A 14,486-nucleotide genomic window follows, 5' to 3' on the forward strand; every position below is an offset into this window, starting at 1 on the left:
CCATTATAATCACCAGACCAGGCGGCAAGAGTAATCACATTTAGCCGACCGCCGTGTGATAACAAAGCACAAAACGAATTTCGCCGGCGACTGTAAATCAGCGTAATCGAAAATTACCGTGGTTATTCCACAATTAACAGGCAGCCAGCAGCAATTATCTGATAAATAAATTAATTCGCCGAATAACGGGGAAAAATTAAAGGGTCTGAGTTGCGTCAGCAGCTTGCCGGGCTATAACAGAAGAATAACAGACCTCGTACGACGTACTGGACCAAATCAGTGAAAGCAGACGAGCGGTTGACAAGGTATAATTCAGTCACACATGTCGAAATCGTCCCTAAAATGTTCATCATAAGAAGAATACATCGAAAAAGATGCAATGACAAAAGTTTAGCTGCTAAGAGCCACTGCAACTCTTTTTTAAAAAAATTGTTGAAGTCATTTTTCCCACACGTAGAACCGCTAGTAACAGCGATTTCTACAGCCCCGCCTATCTGTCGCAAATATCGAGGAATAATCACATGAAATAAAGTATTTCTTATGCATACATATTTTTACAATTGTTTCCTGTTGCGGAGTCCTTATGTCAGTTTTTGAACATTGCATATAATACTAAGAATATAACGATTGTTTATTTATTCGCTATCGTCGTCACAAAATTGTGCCTATTCAGTGACAAAAAATTTTCTTTACACCAGGAACACGCGAAAATTGTTCTGTATCCTCTTTCTCCATCCAATGCAAAGTTGATCAAATTCGTAAAAAGTGACAACGCAGACTGATCATGCACAAATGATTGAAATTTAAGAATAGTATTCCGCTGACAAACTTGAAGTGCCAGAAAGTTACAGACAATTATAGTGTTCATCAATTTCCTGAATAATGCTTTCCACAGTAGCAAAAATTCTTTATCATGAGATTGAATTGTATTATTTTTCCGGTTCGTCATCCTCAGTGACACACACGTCATTTTACCCAAGACTCCAACCAAAGTAATGAATTATTTTCTGAATCTGGTAAGAAGACGTTTCAAATAAAGGTTGAAAACTATTCTTTCCCATCCTTCCAGATTTTAATAAGTCATTTACAAGTTTTTTTTTGTAGCTAAACAGTCCTTTCTGTTTTTGATCCTAATTTTTTGAGGTCCCTGAAAACAGGTGTTAAAGCAGTGGAAACAGCAGCTACTCATACTTCTCAGTGTCCTTATTGTATATTGCACATGATTTCATCACAGCAGCCATCGATTACACAACTGACTATCTTTTTTTTAGGCTCTGAAATGCTACTTGTTTTTGCACCTGATTGCTCGACGCTGTACACATCAGGCGTAAGAAAAACAGCAAGCAACGTCTTCAGATTAGCTACGAATTTCTCTATAGTATTTCGTATTAACTGCATCTCCGTTGCATGTTTACATGATGTAAACTTCGGAACTTCGAGACATCCTACTTCGTGTAAATTCTTGAATCTGCTTAACCACTTCGAAGAATCGTTGAAATTAGCCATCTTCGTGTCCGTTGGTAATGGTCCATTTTTATCTCACGACCAGTTCTAAATGTATTGAACAGTTTTTCTTTTGGATTTTTGCTGGTTTCTTTTTGGCGCATATTTATTACTTTGTGTAAGTCATTCTTCCATTTATATAATTCTCGTTCAAATTTTATGAAACACAACCGGGTTTGCAGATTAATCGCTTTCTCTCTCTCTCGTGTAACAAAAATTCCACAGCTGTATGATTCTCACTAACTGTCGTTATTGTGAATGTTTTTGTTGGGCTGGGAAGGAATACTCGTTCTAGACTCTTGTTGGTACAATAATCATCGATCCAACGACAGTTACAAGAATTATTTTCTGTTTCTTCTAACGTTATCACAGTTTCTAACGAAACGTTAATGTTGTTTGAATGAGTGTAGAAGAAACTGACTGACAAAAAATACATAGCTATATTCACAGGAGAAGTACGTGGTTTCGATTGCATAAAACTTTCTCCGAACTTTACCTCTGCAAAAACTGAGAACAGCAGTCTGATTTCTCATTACTGTGAAACCTTCACAAAGAGGGAACCTATTAGCAGTTATATATGAAGAAAAACACACAAAATATTACTTCACTTTTATATCAATCGCTAAAACTTAATCAATAAGCCAAAAGAAACATGTAATTGGTTCAAATGGCTCTGAGCACTATGGGACTTAACATCTATGGTCATCAGTCCCCTAGAACCTAGAACTACTTAAACCTAACTAACCTAAGGACATCACACAACACCCAGTCATCACGAGGCAGAGAAAATCCCTGACCCCACCGGGTTCAAATGGTTCAAATGGCTCTGAGCACTATGCGACATAACTTCTGAGGTCATCAGTCGCCTAGAACTTAGATCTAATTAAACCTGACTAACCTAAGGACATCACACACATCCATGCCCGAGGCAGGATTCGAACCTGCGACCGTAGCGGTCGCTCGGCTCCAGACTGTAGCGCCTAGAACCGCACGACCACTTCGGCCGGCGACCCCACCGGGAATCGAACCCGGGAACCCGTACGCGGGAAGCGAGAACGCTACCGCACGACCACGAGAAACATGTAATTGTTATGGTTAATCAAAGAGGTGCAAATCTGAGCTAGCAATATTGTCTCAGAGAAAGTATCAACGCAAACTGAAATTCGTTTTAGAAATTGTTGACGCATTGGGTTGTGAGCCTGGTACTGTTGCACTGTCGACCAAGCATTTACTCCTGACACGGCGGGCATGTGCAGCTGCAGCAGATATGGTAGGGGTGTACATTCATCCAGCAGCCTGACAGACTACGGACTTGGCAACATTTTCTTAAAAAATACTTGCAGTGGGAGTTAGGAGCTAAAATTTTGCTACTGTATTTGTGTCTGTATATTTAAGCTCCTAGCTCCCACATCAAGAAAGATATAGACTCCAAGAGGGTATTGATTGAAATCAAGAGGAACAGCTGAAAGTTTGTGACGGACTGGGTTTCAAACCTGGCTCTCCTACTTAGTAAGCAGATGTTCTGACCAGTAAGCCATCCAGACTCAGTCGTCACTTGAGACGCACGGATTATGGTAGCACTACTCCCATCAGACCCAAATTCTGAGTTTGTCCACACACTACTAACGTAGTGCCCTTTGCCCATTATCGTCGTCACTCGCGGCATTTCGCCGATTTCGATAAGAGTTTGAGCCACGTGTGCATAGGCACTGAAGACAACATGAAGTTGGGCACTCAATGGCTTGCTCTGCTGTAGATCCTGTGGTGTACTCATGTTTTGCTGTTTGTTTATTTTTACTGACTAAGTGTATACTGTATAGAAGGAAGAGCATATGATGACATTTATAGGTGATTTGGGAGTGTGAATAGTGCGAAATTTACTACACAACGCTGCCTTTCTGACAGCAGCAACAGTTATAACTTCGCTGAACATCGACTCTTTGGGGGGGTGTTGGGTTGTTTTTGGGGAAGGAGGCCAGACAGCAAGGTCATCGGTCTCATCGGATTAGGAAAGGATGGGGAAGGAAGTCGGCCGTGCCCTTTCAGAGGAACCATCTCGGCATTTGCCTGGAGTGATTTAGGGAAATCACGGAAAACCTAAATCAGGATGGCCGGACGCGGGATTGAACCGTCGTCCTCCCGAATGCGAGTCCAGTGTCTAATCACTGCGCCACCTCGCTCGGTGTCGATTCGTACTTAGACTGGATGACAAATATGGGTACGTAATTCTACGCTACCTCAACTGAAAATACGTATTGGTTGCGTTCTAACAGCTGCATCTCTGTAACGAATAAAAAGAAATGAACGTATGTTACATGTGATTTTTTTTTCTTCGAGTTACCACGTCCTAACACACTGACTGTTCTTCCGGAAAAACCATTGTGTTTCACAATCTTCTTACAGGCTTCTGGGAATTCTATGAAATACTAAGTAGATACTGTTTTGATAAAGAAACGATGTCGGAAATTTAAGGTTTGTACATTGGTAAATTTCGCTTGATATGTCATTACCAAGTAACATATCTGGATGAAACATTGACTATACATTGAAAGAACTTCTTCGATATGGTACAGAAGATAACTGACAGAAATACGCAATGAGACGAACAGAAATGACACTTACTCCGAGACAATAATTACACTCACGTCACCGCCATTTACAATGGTCCTCTGGACATTACAAAGGGTGGGACGTAGTTCTCAATTACCATGGTCAGCAACGCATGCTCCACAACATACTCGCATGCTGGCCACGAGGTTGGTAAGCAGTTCTTGTGGTAGGGTGATCTCTTCCGCCACCAGCGCCGATGTGGACGTGCTCGACTGGATTTATGTTGGAGCGAACATGCAAACCAGTCCATTCCTGGAATATCCTCTTATGCCAGCAGCTTCTCCAACTGCACTGTTCTTTGCGGTCGCGCAGTGTCAGCTACAGAAATGAACTCAGGGCCGAATGCACCCCGAAAAAGATGCACATCGTGAAGGAGTAGAGTGTCAAAATAACGTTGCCTGTTGAGTGCACGTTTTGAAAGATTTGGATGTCAGCAGGCACGTGCAACATTATGCCTATTTATGCAATAACATCTGGAACACCAAAATGGTGGTGGTTGGCAGTGTTCCTGGATGCATTAGGTGTTCCCACCTCTCGCTATACAGGGTGAACCATTGATAGTGACCGGGCCAAATATCTCACGAAATAGCATCAAACGAAAAAACTACAAAAGAACGAAACTCGTCTAGCTTGAAGGGGGAAACCAGATGGCGCTATGGTTGGCCTGCTAGATGGCGCTGCCATAGGTCAAACGGATATCAACTGCGTTTTTTTTTAAATAGGAACCCCCATTTTTATTACATATTCGTGTAGTACGTAAAGAAATATGAATGTTTTAGTTGGCAACTCCTTTCACTTTGTGATAGATGGCGCTGTGATAGTCACAAATGCATAAGTTACGTGGTATCACCTAACATTCCGCCAGTGCGGACGGTATTTGCTTTGTGAAACATTACCCGTGTTAAAATGGACCGTTTACCAATTGCGGAAAAGGTCGATATCGTGTTGTATGTCTATCGCGATCAAAATGCCCAACGGGCGTGTGCTATGTATGCTGCTCGGTATCCTGGACGACACCATCCAAGTGTCCGGACCGTTGCCGGATAGTTACGTTACTTAAGGAAACAGAAAGTGTTCAGCCACGTGTGAAACGTCAACCACGACCTGCAACAAATTATGATGCCCAAGTAGGTGTTTTAGCTGCTGTCGCGGCTAATCCGCACATCAGTAGCAGACAAATTGCGCGAGAATCGGGAATCTCAAAAACTTCGGTGTTGAGAATGCTACATCAACATCGATTGCACCCCTACCATATTTCTGTGCACTAGGAATTTCATGGCGACGACTTTGAACATCTTGTAAAATTCTGCCACTGGGCACAAGAGAAATCACGGGACGATGACAGATTTTTTGCACGCGTTCTATTTAGCGACGAAGCGTCATTCACCAACAGCGGTATCGTAAACCGGCATAGTATGCACGGGCAACGGAAAATCCACGATGGCTGCGACAAGTGGAACATCAGCGACCTTGGCGGGCTAATGTATGGTGCGGCATTATGGGAGGAAGGATAATTGGCAACCATTTTATCCAAGCAATCTAAATGGTGCAATGTATGCTGATTTCCTACGTAATGTTGTACCGATGTTACAAGATGTTTCACTGCATGACAGAATGGCGATGAACTTCCAACATGATGGATGTCCGGCCCATAGCTCGCATGCGTTTGAAGCGGTATTGAATAGCATATTCATGACAGGTGGATTGGTCGTCCAAGCACCATACCGTGGCCAGCACGTTCACCGGATCTGACGTTCGCAGATTTCTTTTTGTGAGGGAAATTGAAGGATATTTGCTACCGTGATCCACCGATAACGTCTGACTACATACGTCAGAGCATTGTCAATGCATGTGCGAACATTGCGGAAGGCGAACTACTCGCTATTCAGAGGAATGTCGTTACACGTATTGCCAAATGTATTAAGGTTTATTGCATTAATGTGGTATTTACAGGTAATCACGCTGTAACAACATGCGTTTTCAGAAATGATAAGTTCACAAAGGTACATGTACCACATTGGTACAACCGAAATAAAATGTTCAGACGTACCTACGTTCTGTATTTTAATTTAAAAGAATTACCTGTTACCAACTGTTAGTCTAAAATTGTGAGCCATATGTTTGTGACTATTACAGCGCCATCTATCACAAAGCGAAAAAAGTGGTCTAACTAAAACATTCATATTTCTTTACGTACTACACGAATATGTAATAAAAATGGGGGTTCCTATTTAAAAAAACGTTGTTGATATCCGTTTGACCTATGGCAGCGCCACCTAGCGGGCTAACCATAGCGCCATCTGGTTTCCCCCTTCAAGCTATCCAAGTTTAGTTGTTTGTAGTTTTTTCGTTTGACGCTTGTTTCGTGAGACATTTGGCCCGGTGACGATCAATGGACCACCCTGTATAACGATAACTACAGCAGTGTCGAACATGGACGTTTTGGTACTCCAGGTGTTACGGTGTGCGGAGGCAAAATGTTGTGTGGGTGTATTTCCAGATCTTTGAACACGGCACACTCAGGTCTCACCGTTATACAGACACTGTACTTCTCCCCCACGTGTGTCATTCTGGGGTGCATTCGTTCCCGATTTCATCTTTTTGTATGACAGTGCGGGACTATCTGTAACTGCGCCGGTGGAGGAGCTCTTGGAAGGAGAAGATATTCGGCAAATGGACTGGCCTGTCCGTTTTCTAGATTTGTGGCCCATTGAGTACATGTGGGATGCATTGGGGAGACGTGTTACTGCATGTCCACATGCACAACAGCCATCCAACAGTTGTAACCGCGCAGGTGGAGGAAAGGAGCGCCCAACCACAACAACACCTTACCAACCTTGTGGTCAGCATAGGAGAACGTTGATGAGTTCGCATTGTTGGCGGCCTTGATCACAGACCCTACCTAGAACCATGTCCTGCCTGTTGTAATGTCAAGGAACCACCATAAATCCTGACTGTGATAACAGACCCCATTTAGAACCATTTCCGTCCTGATGCAACGTCCAATGAACCTTCACATCGCAGGGATGATTACAGACCGTATTTAGAATCATATTTCGCCTGTTGTAATGTCAGGAAACCATCATAAATAGTGATCACAGGCCCTATTTAGGACCATGTCCCGCCTACTGTAAAGTCCTGACTCGAGTATAATTATTGTCTTAAAATAAAAGTGTAAATTCTGTTCGTCTTATTGCGTGTTTCTTTCTGTTACCTTCCAAAGTATACTATGGCAATGCTGTCAATGAATGATCCAATTATCATCGAGCTAAATTACTTCGCAGCAACAAATCATCCGAAAGTTACTTTCGTCCTTTAGTTTTCCACACTCAGTGGATATAAAATGAAGTTCGAATTCCTTTACAGTTTACAGCTTCACAGTACACGCGCACAGACTGAGAAGAGGTTGTCATCAACAGTCCCAGACTTGGTGTGCCCTCTGTTTACAATCCCTCGGGCTTGGGCGTGTGTTGTTCTTAGCACAAGTTAGTTTACGTGGCGTGTAAGTCTAGTGACCAATGATCTCAGCAGTTTGGGCCCTTAGGAATTCACTCATTTTGTTTACAATTAATGCTTCAGCGTTCTGTTGTCTTGTCTTTCTGTCACTGAGCAGCAAGGTCGACCACGGCAGTACGGGATAGCGGAGCACTTGTCTGAAGAGTGCACAGACATACTGATGCCATATGGAGAAGCTGAACGTAGTGGTAGAGGTGCAAAACGCACATATCTAAAGCTATTTCCGGTTAGCCTCATTCCACTGTGTGCGTACCTTGATACGCGGGATATTTGAAAGAGATCTGTTCTTCAATCTTATTTTACTTTCATATGACACATATCAGCACGTGGCCTCCCTATCAAAGCGTCATCTACTAGGTCCTCACTACAACAACTAGAAGCCTATAATACGAGGAGTTACCCAAGAAAAACGGAATAATATGGCGGTGGGCGGAGCTTGTGTAGTACGCATTTCTGCCACTAGGAATGTATAGTGCAACTCTTTGGCAGTTCAGTGCCGCCCGTGTTGTCGACCTGGTTTGTTCTGTTCATCTGCAGTTAATGTTTTTGCTGACGCTGTTTTGTTCTTCTTTCGATTTTATGATGGCAAGTTTCAGAGAACAACGCGCAGCTGCGAAATTTTCTTTTCTGCTCGGCAAAAATGCTGCTGAAACTGTTTTTGTGTTGAAGGCAACTTGCCAAGGTGACGCTGTGGGAAAAACTTAAGTGTACGAGTGGTTCGCTCGATTTAAGAATGACGACATATCGATTGATGACAAACCTCTTTGTGGACATCCATCAACTGCCCGAATCGGCTAAAACACTGAAGAAAATTGAGAGCTTGTGCTCACAGGCCGTTGACAGGTACTTTATCAACTGACAGAGGTTAGCGGGTTATCGTGGAGCTCGGTTCAACGAATTTTAACGTAAGATTTGGCAAAGAAGAGGGTTACTGTCAAGTTTATTCCTCGGCTACTGACTGACAATCACAAGGAGCGTCGAGTTGAAACGTGTCGTACATCGAGGCAGCAGCTTCAAACTGATCCAGATTTTCTGTCAAAGGTGATGAGTCATGGTGCTTGGTTACGATCCACAAGCAAGGAGCAGTCAAGCCAAAGAATGATTTAATACTCACACAGTCCAAACACATGTCAAGTTAAATCAAACATCAAACCAAAGCTGATCTGCTTTTCTCGTGCCAAGGGCGTAGTTTATTCAGTTTGTTCCCCCAGACCAGATCGTAAATCAAATCTTTTATTAGAAAGTTTTAAGAAGAGTGCGCAAGAGTGTCCGTCAAAAAAGACCCGATTTGTGCCATACAGGGGAAAGGTTCTTCCACCACAGCAACGCACTTGAACACGCGAAGTGAACTCTGTTAGACAGTTTTTGGCTAAATACGACATACGAGGTGCATTCAAGTTCTAAGGCCTCCGATTTTTTTTCTAATTAACTACTCACCCGAAATCGATGAAACCGGCGTTAACTCTCGACGTAATCGCCCTGCAGACGTAAACATTTTTCACAACGCTGACGCCATGATTCCATGGCAGCGGCGAAGGCTTCTTTAGGAGTCTGTTTTGACCACTGGATAATCGCTGAGGGAATAGCAGCACGGCTGGTGAATGTGCGGCCACGGAGAGTGTCTTTCATTGTTGGAAAAAGCCAAAAGTCACTAGGAGCCAGGTCAGGTGAGTAGGGAGCATGAGGAATCACTTCAAAGTTGTTATCACGAAGAAACTGTTGCGTAACGTTAGCTCGATGTGCGGGTGCGTTGTCTTGGTGAAACAGCACACGCGCAGCCCTTCCCGGACGTTTTTGTTGCAGTGCAGGAAGGAATTTGTTCTTCAAATCATTTTCTTAGGATGCACCTGTTACCGTAGTGCCCTTTGGAACGCAATGGGTAAGGATTACGCCCTCGCTGCCCAGAACACGAACACCATCATTTTTTCGGCACTGGCGGTTACCCAAAATTTTTTTGGTGGTTGTGAATCTGTGTGCTTCCATTGAGCTGACTGGCGCTTTGTTTCTGGATTGAAAAATGGCATCCACGTCTCATCCATTGTCACAACCGACGAAAACAAAGTCCCATTCGTGCTGTCGTTGCATGTCAACATTTCTTGGCAACATGCCACACGGGCAGCCGTGTGGTCGTCCGTCAGCATTCGTGGCACCCACCTGGATGACACTTTTCGCATTTTCAGGTCGTCATGCAGGATTGTGTGGACAGAACCCACAGAAATGCCAACTCTGGAGGAGATCTGTTCAACAGTCATTCGGCGATCTTCCAAAACAATTCTCTCCACTTTCTCGATCGTGTCGTCAGACCGGCTTGTGCGAGCCCGAGGTTGTTTCGGTTTGTTGTCACACGATGTTCTGCCTTCATTAAACTGTTGCACCCACGAACGAACTTTAGACACATCCATAACTCCGTCACCACATATCTCCTTCAACTGTCGATGAACTTCAATTGGTTTCACACCACGCAAATTCTGAAAACGAATGATTGCACGCTGTTCAAGTAAGGAAAACGTCGCCATTTTAAGTATTTAAAACAGTTCTCATTCTCGCCACTGGCTGTAAAATTCCATCTGCAGTACGGTGCTGCTATCTCTGGGACTTATTGACAATGAACGCGGCCTCATGTTAAAACAATGCGCATGTTTCTATCTCTTTCCAGTCCGGAGAAAAAAAATCGGCGGCCTTAGAACTTGAATGCACCTCGTAGTTCCGCTGCCCAACGCAGCGTACTCGCCTGACCTGGCTCCGTCCCACTTCTTATTATTTGCACGCATGGAACGGGGCGTGAAAGGACACCGATTTGACAACATCGAAGAAGAAATCAAGCAACGAAACGGAGGAGGAGCTGTCAGCCACAAACACATTAAAGCACCGGTGGGATAAATGTGTGTATTAACTGTAGTGGAAATTATTTTGAAGGAGATAAGGTTCTTGTGTAAACAGTTTGAAAACAAAAAGCTTTTAAAAATAATTCCAGTCGTTTTGGGTACCTCTCGTTGGCATACAGAATGTCCCTGCATATGTACGTTGAACAGTAGTTCCCTCGCCGTTCACCGGAAGCCATTTTTACATGTTACAGCGCAGTCGTGTGCAGAACGATGTGTTATGTTTCATCCGTTAAGAAGTCTTAAATCCAGTCCGGAAGCTGGTATGATACTTTGTTAGTTCCTATTGCGTTTGTTAGGTGTCAGGAAGAAACTGCGTGGAGTGCCTTCTGGAAGTCAAAGGGACCTTTATCTGCTACTGCTGTCTGGATGTCGTCGACAAATAGAGCGTGCTGAGTTTCTCAACATCACTGCCTGTGCAATGCTTCCCGATTTCTAGAGTGTAGATTTATGTTCTGCGCAAAATGTCATAATACGGCTGTACACAACCTGTTCCACAATTCCACAACAGTTCGTTGTCAAGAATGTAGGCCCGCAATTCTGGATATTAGCCTAATGATTGTTCTTGAAATCTTGGACGCACCCTGGTGCATTGGGTGAGAACCATTCGTTGCTGTGCCTATTTACAGGGGTTGGACAAAAATACGTAAATTATGCCACAAATGTGTGACTGAGCCGGCCGCAGTGGCCGAGCGGTTCTAGGCGCTACAGTCTGGAACCGCGCCACCGATACGGTCGCAGGTTCGAATCCTGACTCGGGCATGTATGTGTGTGATGTCCTTAGGTTAGTTAGGTTTAAGTAGTTCTATGTTCTAGGTAACTGATGACCTTAGAAGTTAAGTCCCATAGTGCTCAGAGCCATTTTTTTGTGTGACTGAACGTAAATTCAGTTGTCAGCCAAGCCTGCAGGTTGCCCTGTTGTATTTGACTGAGAATGGCACCTTTGCTACGTTCTCAATACGTTCCAACTGTCAGTCGTGGTCAGAACAGTTTTCTGTGTATTGTTGGCTTCATTATGTCGGAGCTAAGTGATTCAGAATGTGAGCAATTTTTTGGTAGCTCATATGGTGGGTGATTCCGTACCGGAAGGTGCCGAAGTATTCGGTGTTTCAAGAGGTACCGTATCGGAGATTTGTACCCCGTACAGAGAAAGTGGAAAAACGTCATCCGCTAAGTCACAACTTGGAAAAAAGTACGTGTTGATCGACCATGAGGGGCAGTCGTTGAAGAGGATTGTGACGACAGCTGCAAAAGTAACTGCGGAACAGAATGTCGTACTCTTGAACGCTATCACTACCACGAAAACAAGAAGAATTTCCGTCAGTAAGAAATCTGAGGATGATCTGGAATTCCACAACCACTCATCAGTGAAGAAAATGCTCGTAATATGAAAACGTGGTGCCGAAACCATGAAAGCTGGACTACGGAGCAATGGAAGAAACACATTTGGTCGTATGTGTAGTTTCCCAATATTTCCAACTTCCGGGCTCGTTTATGTTCCTAGAGTGAAACATGACAGGGCTGCTGTGATATACAGTGGGCGGCCACACCGTATTATTCCGTGGGCCGCATGGTTATGCGCGAAATAGCATTACTCCCGAGGATTATGTGATCATTTCGGTTAATCAGGTCGATCCTATGGTTCAGCCTTTGATCCCCAGTGGCGACTCTGTTCCAAGACAACAGGCCCCTCCTCACACTGCTCGTATCGTCCAGGACTGGGTTTATGATCACGAGGATGAACTGTCACATCTTACTAGGCCAACACACGCACAGAATCTCACAAGGAAAACGCACCATCGGACCACACTCAGGTTTCGCTGTAACATGGCCCAATGGCTGGCTCGTCAAAAAATGAACACAGATAAAGCATAAAAAAGGAAGAAAGAAACAAAATAGAAACAGTGAACCGTCGGAACTTAAGATTTCCAACATCGTGCGAGTTGCAAGAACCACGGCGTCATAGTTGTGTGGTCACGGGGTTAGAGGCTGTCAACTGGGAGATCAGCCCTCAGAAGCTCCTGGTTTCCATTTTTTTTCACAAATTACGAACCGCTCGTCCTGTCACTGACGTGTCTCTTCTCCTTGTGTAGTCTCGGCAGTTGTCATACTGTACATTGGTTACAGAGTCATGCGGTAAGAATGCACTCCCGTCCTCAGAAAACGTGATGGATAGTGAGAGCAGGCGAGATACCACACAGACGTCGCACAGAAATTAAAAAAATAAACAAACGGCTGTGAGCTGCATTACAGCAAAGGAATTTGAGCGTAAAGACTTCCAAAACGGACACAAATTGGAATAAAGCGAAAAAAAACTATAGTGACGAGAGAGGTTTTCAACAGAGCTCACCCGCTTGGTAGTCTGCCCCCCGTAACCACTTAACCACCACACGATTTCTCTTCTTCGCTGCTCTGTATCGCACTTCTTGTTCTTGGGCTGTCCACTGTTTTGCTTTTCTGTTTCACTGTTCAGTGCACTTTCTTTATGTTTTCATGCTTGATCTGTGTTCAGTTTTCGACTGGCTGACCACTGGGCCATCTTACCATAAATCTAAGGAGGGTGCGATGGGGAGTTTCCTTTTCAGTACTGTTCAGGCTTTGTGGTCTACTTTGGAGAGAAATTGCATAATCGCTATCCACCTCCATCATCATTACCTGAACGTGCCTCTATTTTTTCAGGAAGAAAGGTATAAGACTCCGTTGAGAACTATGCAGGACTTCTCCATTCCGAGACGACTGGATCCCGTTTTCAAAGGCGAGAGATATCCTTCACCGTATTTGGCATTTTAATACGTTGTCTTCATGGTGTTGCCAAACTTTCATCCAATCTCTGTACGTAAACAGCTGCTAGAGCGCAAGCAAATTCTGGGACATTTTCTCTTTAGCTTCGAGTACATGAAGTCGTTCAACTCTTCCGCCTTCCCAGTAAGATCACATTAATGATTCCCACCTTCATTGTATTGGTGCCTGGTCGACCACTTCCCCAAGAATTGTGCGTCGCCTGCAGGGAACGCCCTAACGTTTACCGAGGCTGGTTTTGAAGTACCATTACATATATAGGCTACTATTACGATGGGGTCGCCACTCACAAAGGTATTTTAGAGCTGCTGTGCGCATATGTTTAGCCCGCTCCTTGCATGGCGAACAGACGCCGTTTGTAGCCCCCCATCTGGAGTACAGACGCTACGGGAAGTAAAATACGCTTTTCCACCGTTGTCTGTCTTCACCTGTTACCCTGGCGAGGGACCCTTACAGGGTACTACCATCCGGAGCCATATGGACCCAGGTTTCTTGACGAGGTTGTTACTCCTCCCCCTCCTACTTCCTCACCACTTGTAAGGTGAGTTCCCAGGCTTGGGACCGCCACTGGTGGAATCCCATTGAGGTGCAAGCTGGTGCTATACAAGACTGACTTCGCACCCATACTAATTTACGGCTCAGAGGCTTGGACTATGAGTAGAAGAGAGGAGATGAGGATACAATCCAGTGAAATGAAGTTTCTGAGCAGTATGCTAGGGAAGACGAAGACAGAGAGTTGAAAAGTGAAGATGTTAGGAGGAAATTGAAGTGGAGAAGTTGACTGAGAAAACTGAAAAGAATTGATTGAATTGGTTTGGACATGTAAAGAGAATGGGAGAAGGAATAATGCCAAGAAGAATGATGGAGTTCAAGTTTGAGGTCAAGAGGCCAAGAGCAAGACCGACAACAAGATGGACTGATACAATAAAGATGAGTTTAAGGAGGAGAAATCTGCTATAGAAGCAAATTGTGGAAGAAGAATCTACATTTACATCTACGTGATTACTCTGCTATTCACAATAAAGTGCCTAGCAAACGCTTCAATGAACCACCTTCAAACTGTCTCTCTACCGTTCCACTCTCCAACGGCTCCCGGGGAAAACGAGCACTTAAATTTTTCTGTGCGAGCCCTGATTTCTCTTATTTTATCGTGATGATCATTTCTCCCTATGTAGG

Source organism: Schistocerca cancellata, chromosome 12 (genome assembly GCF_023864275.1).
Source record: "Schistocerca cancellata isolate TAMUIC-IGC-003103 chromosome 12, iqSchCanc2.1, whole genome shotgun sequence".
Lineage (NCBI taxonomy): Eukaryota > Metazoa > Arthropoda > Insecta > Orthoptera > Acrididae > Schistocerca > Schistocerca cancellata.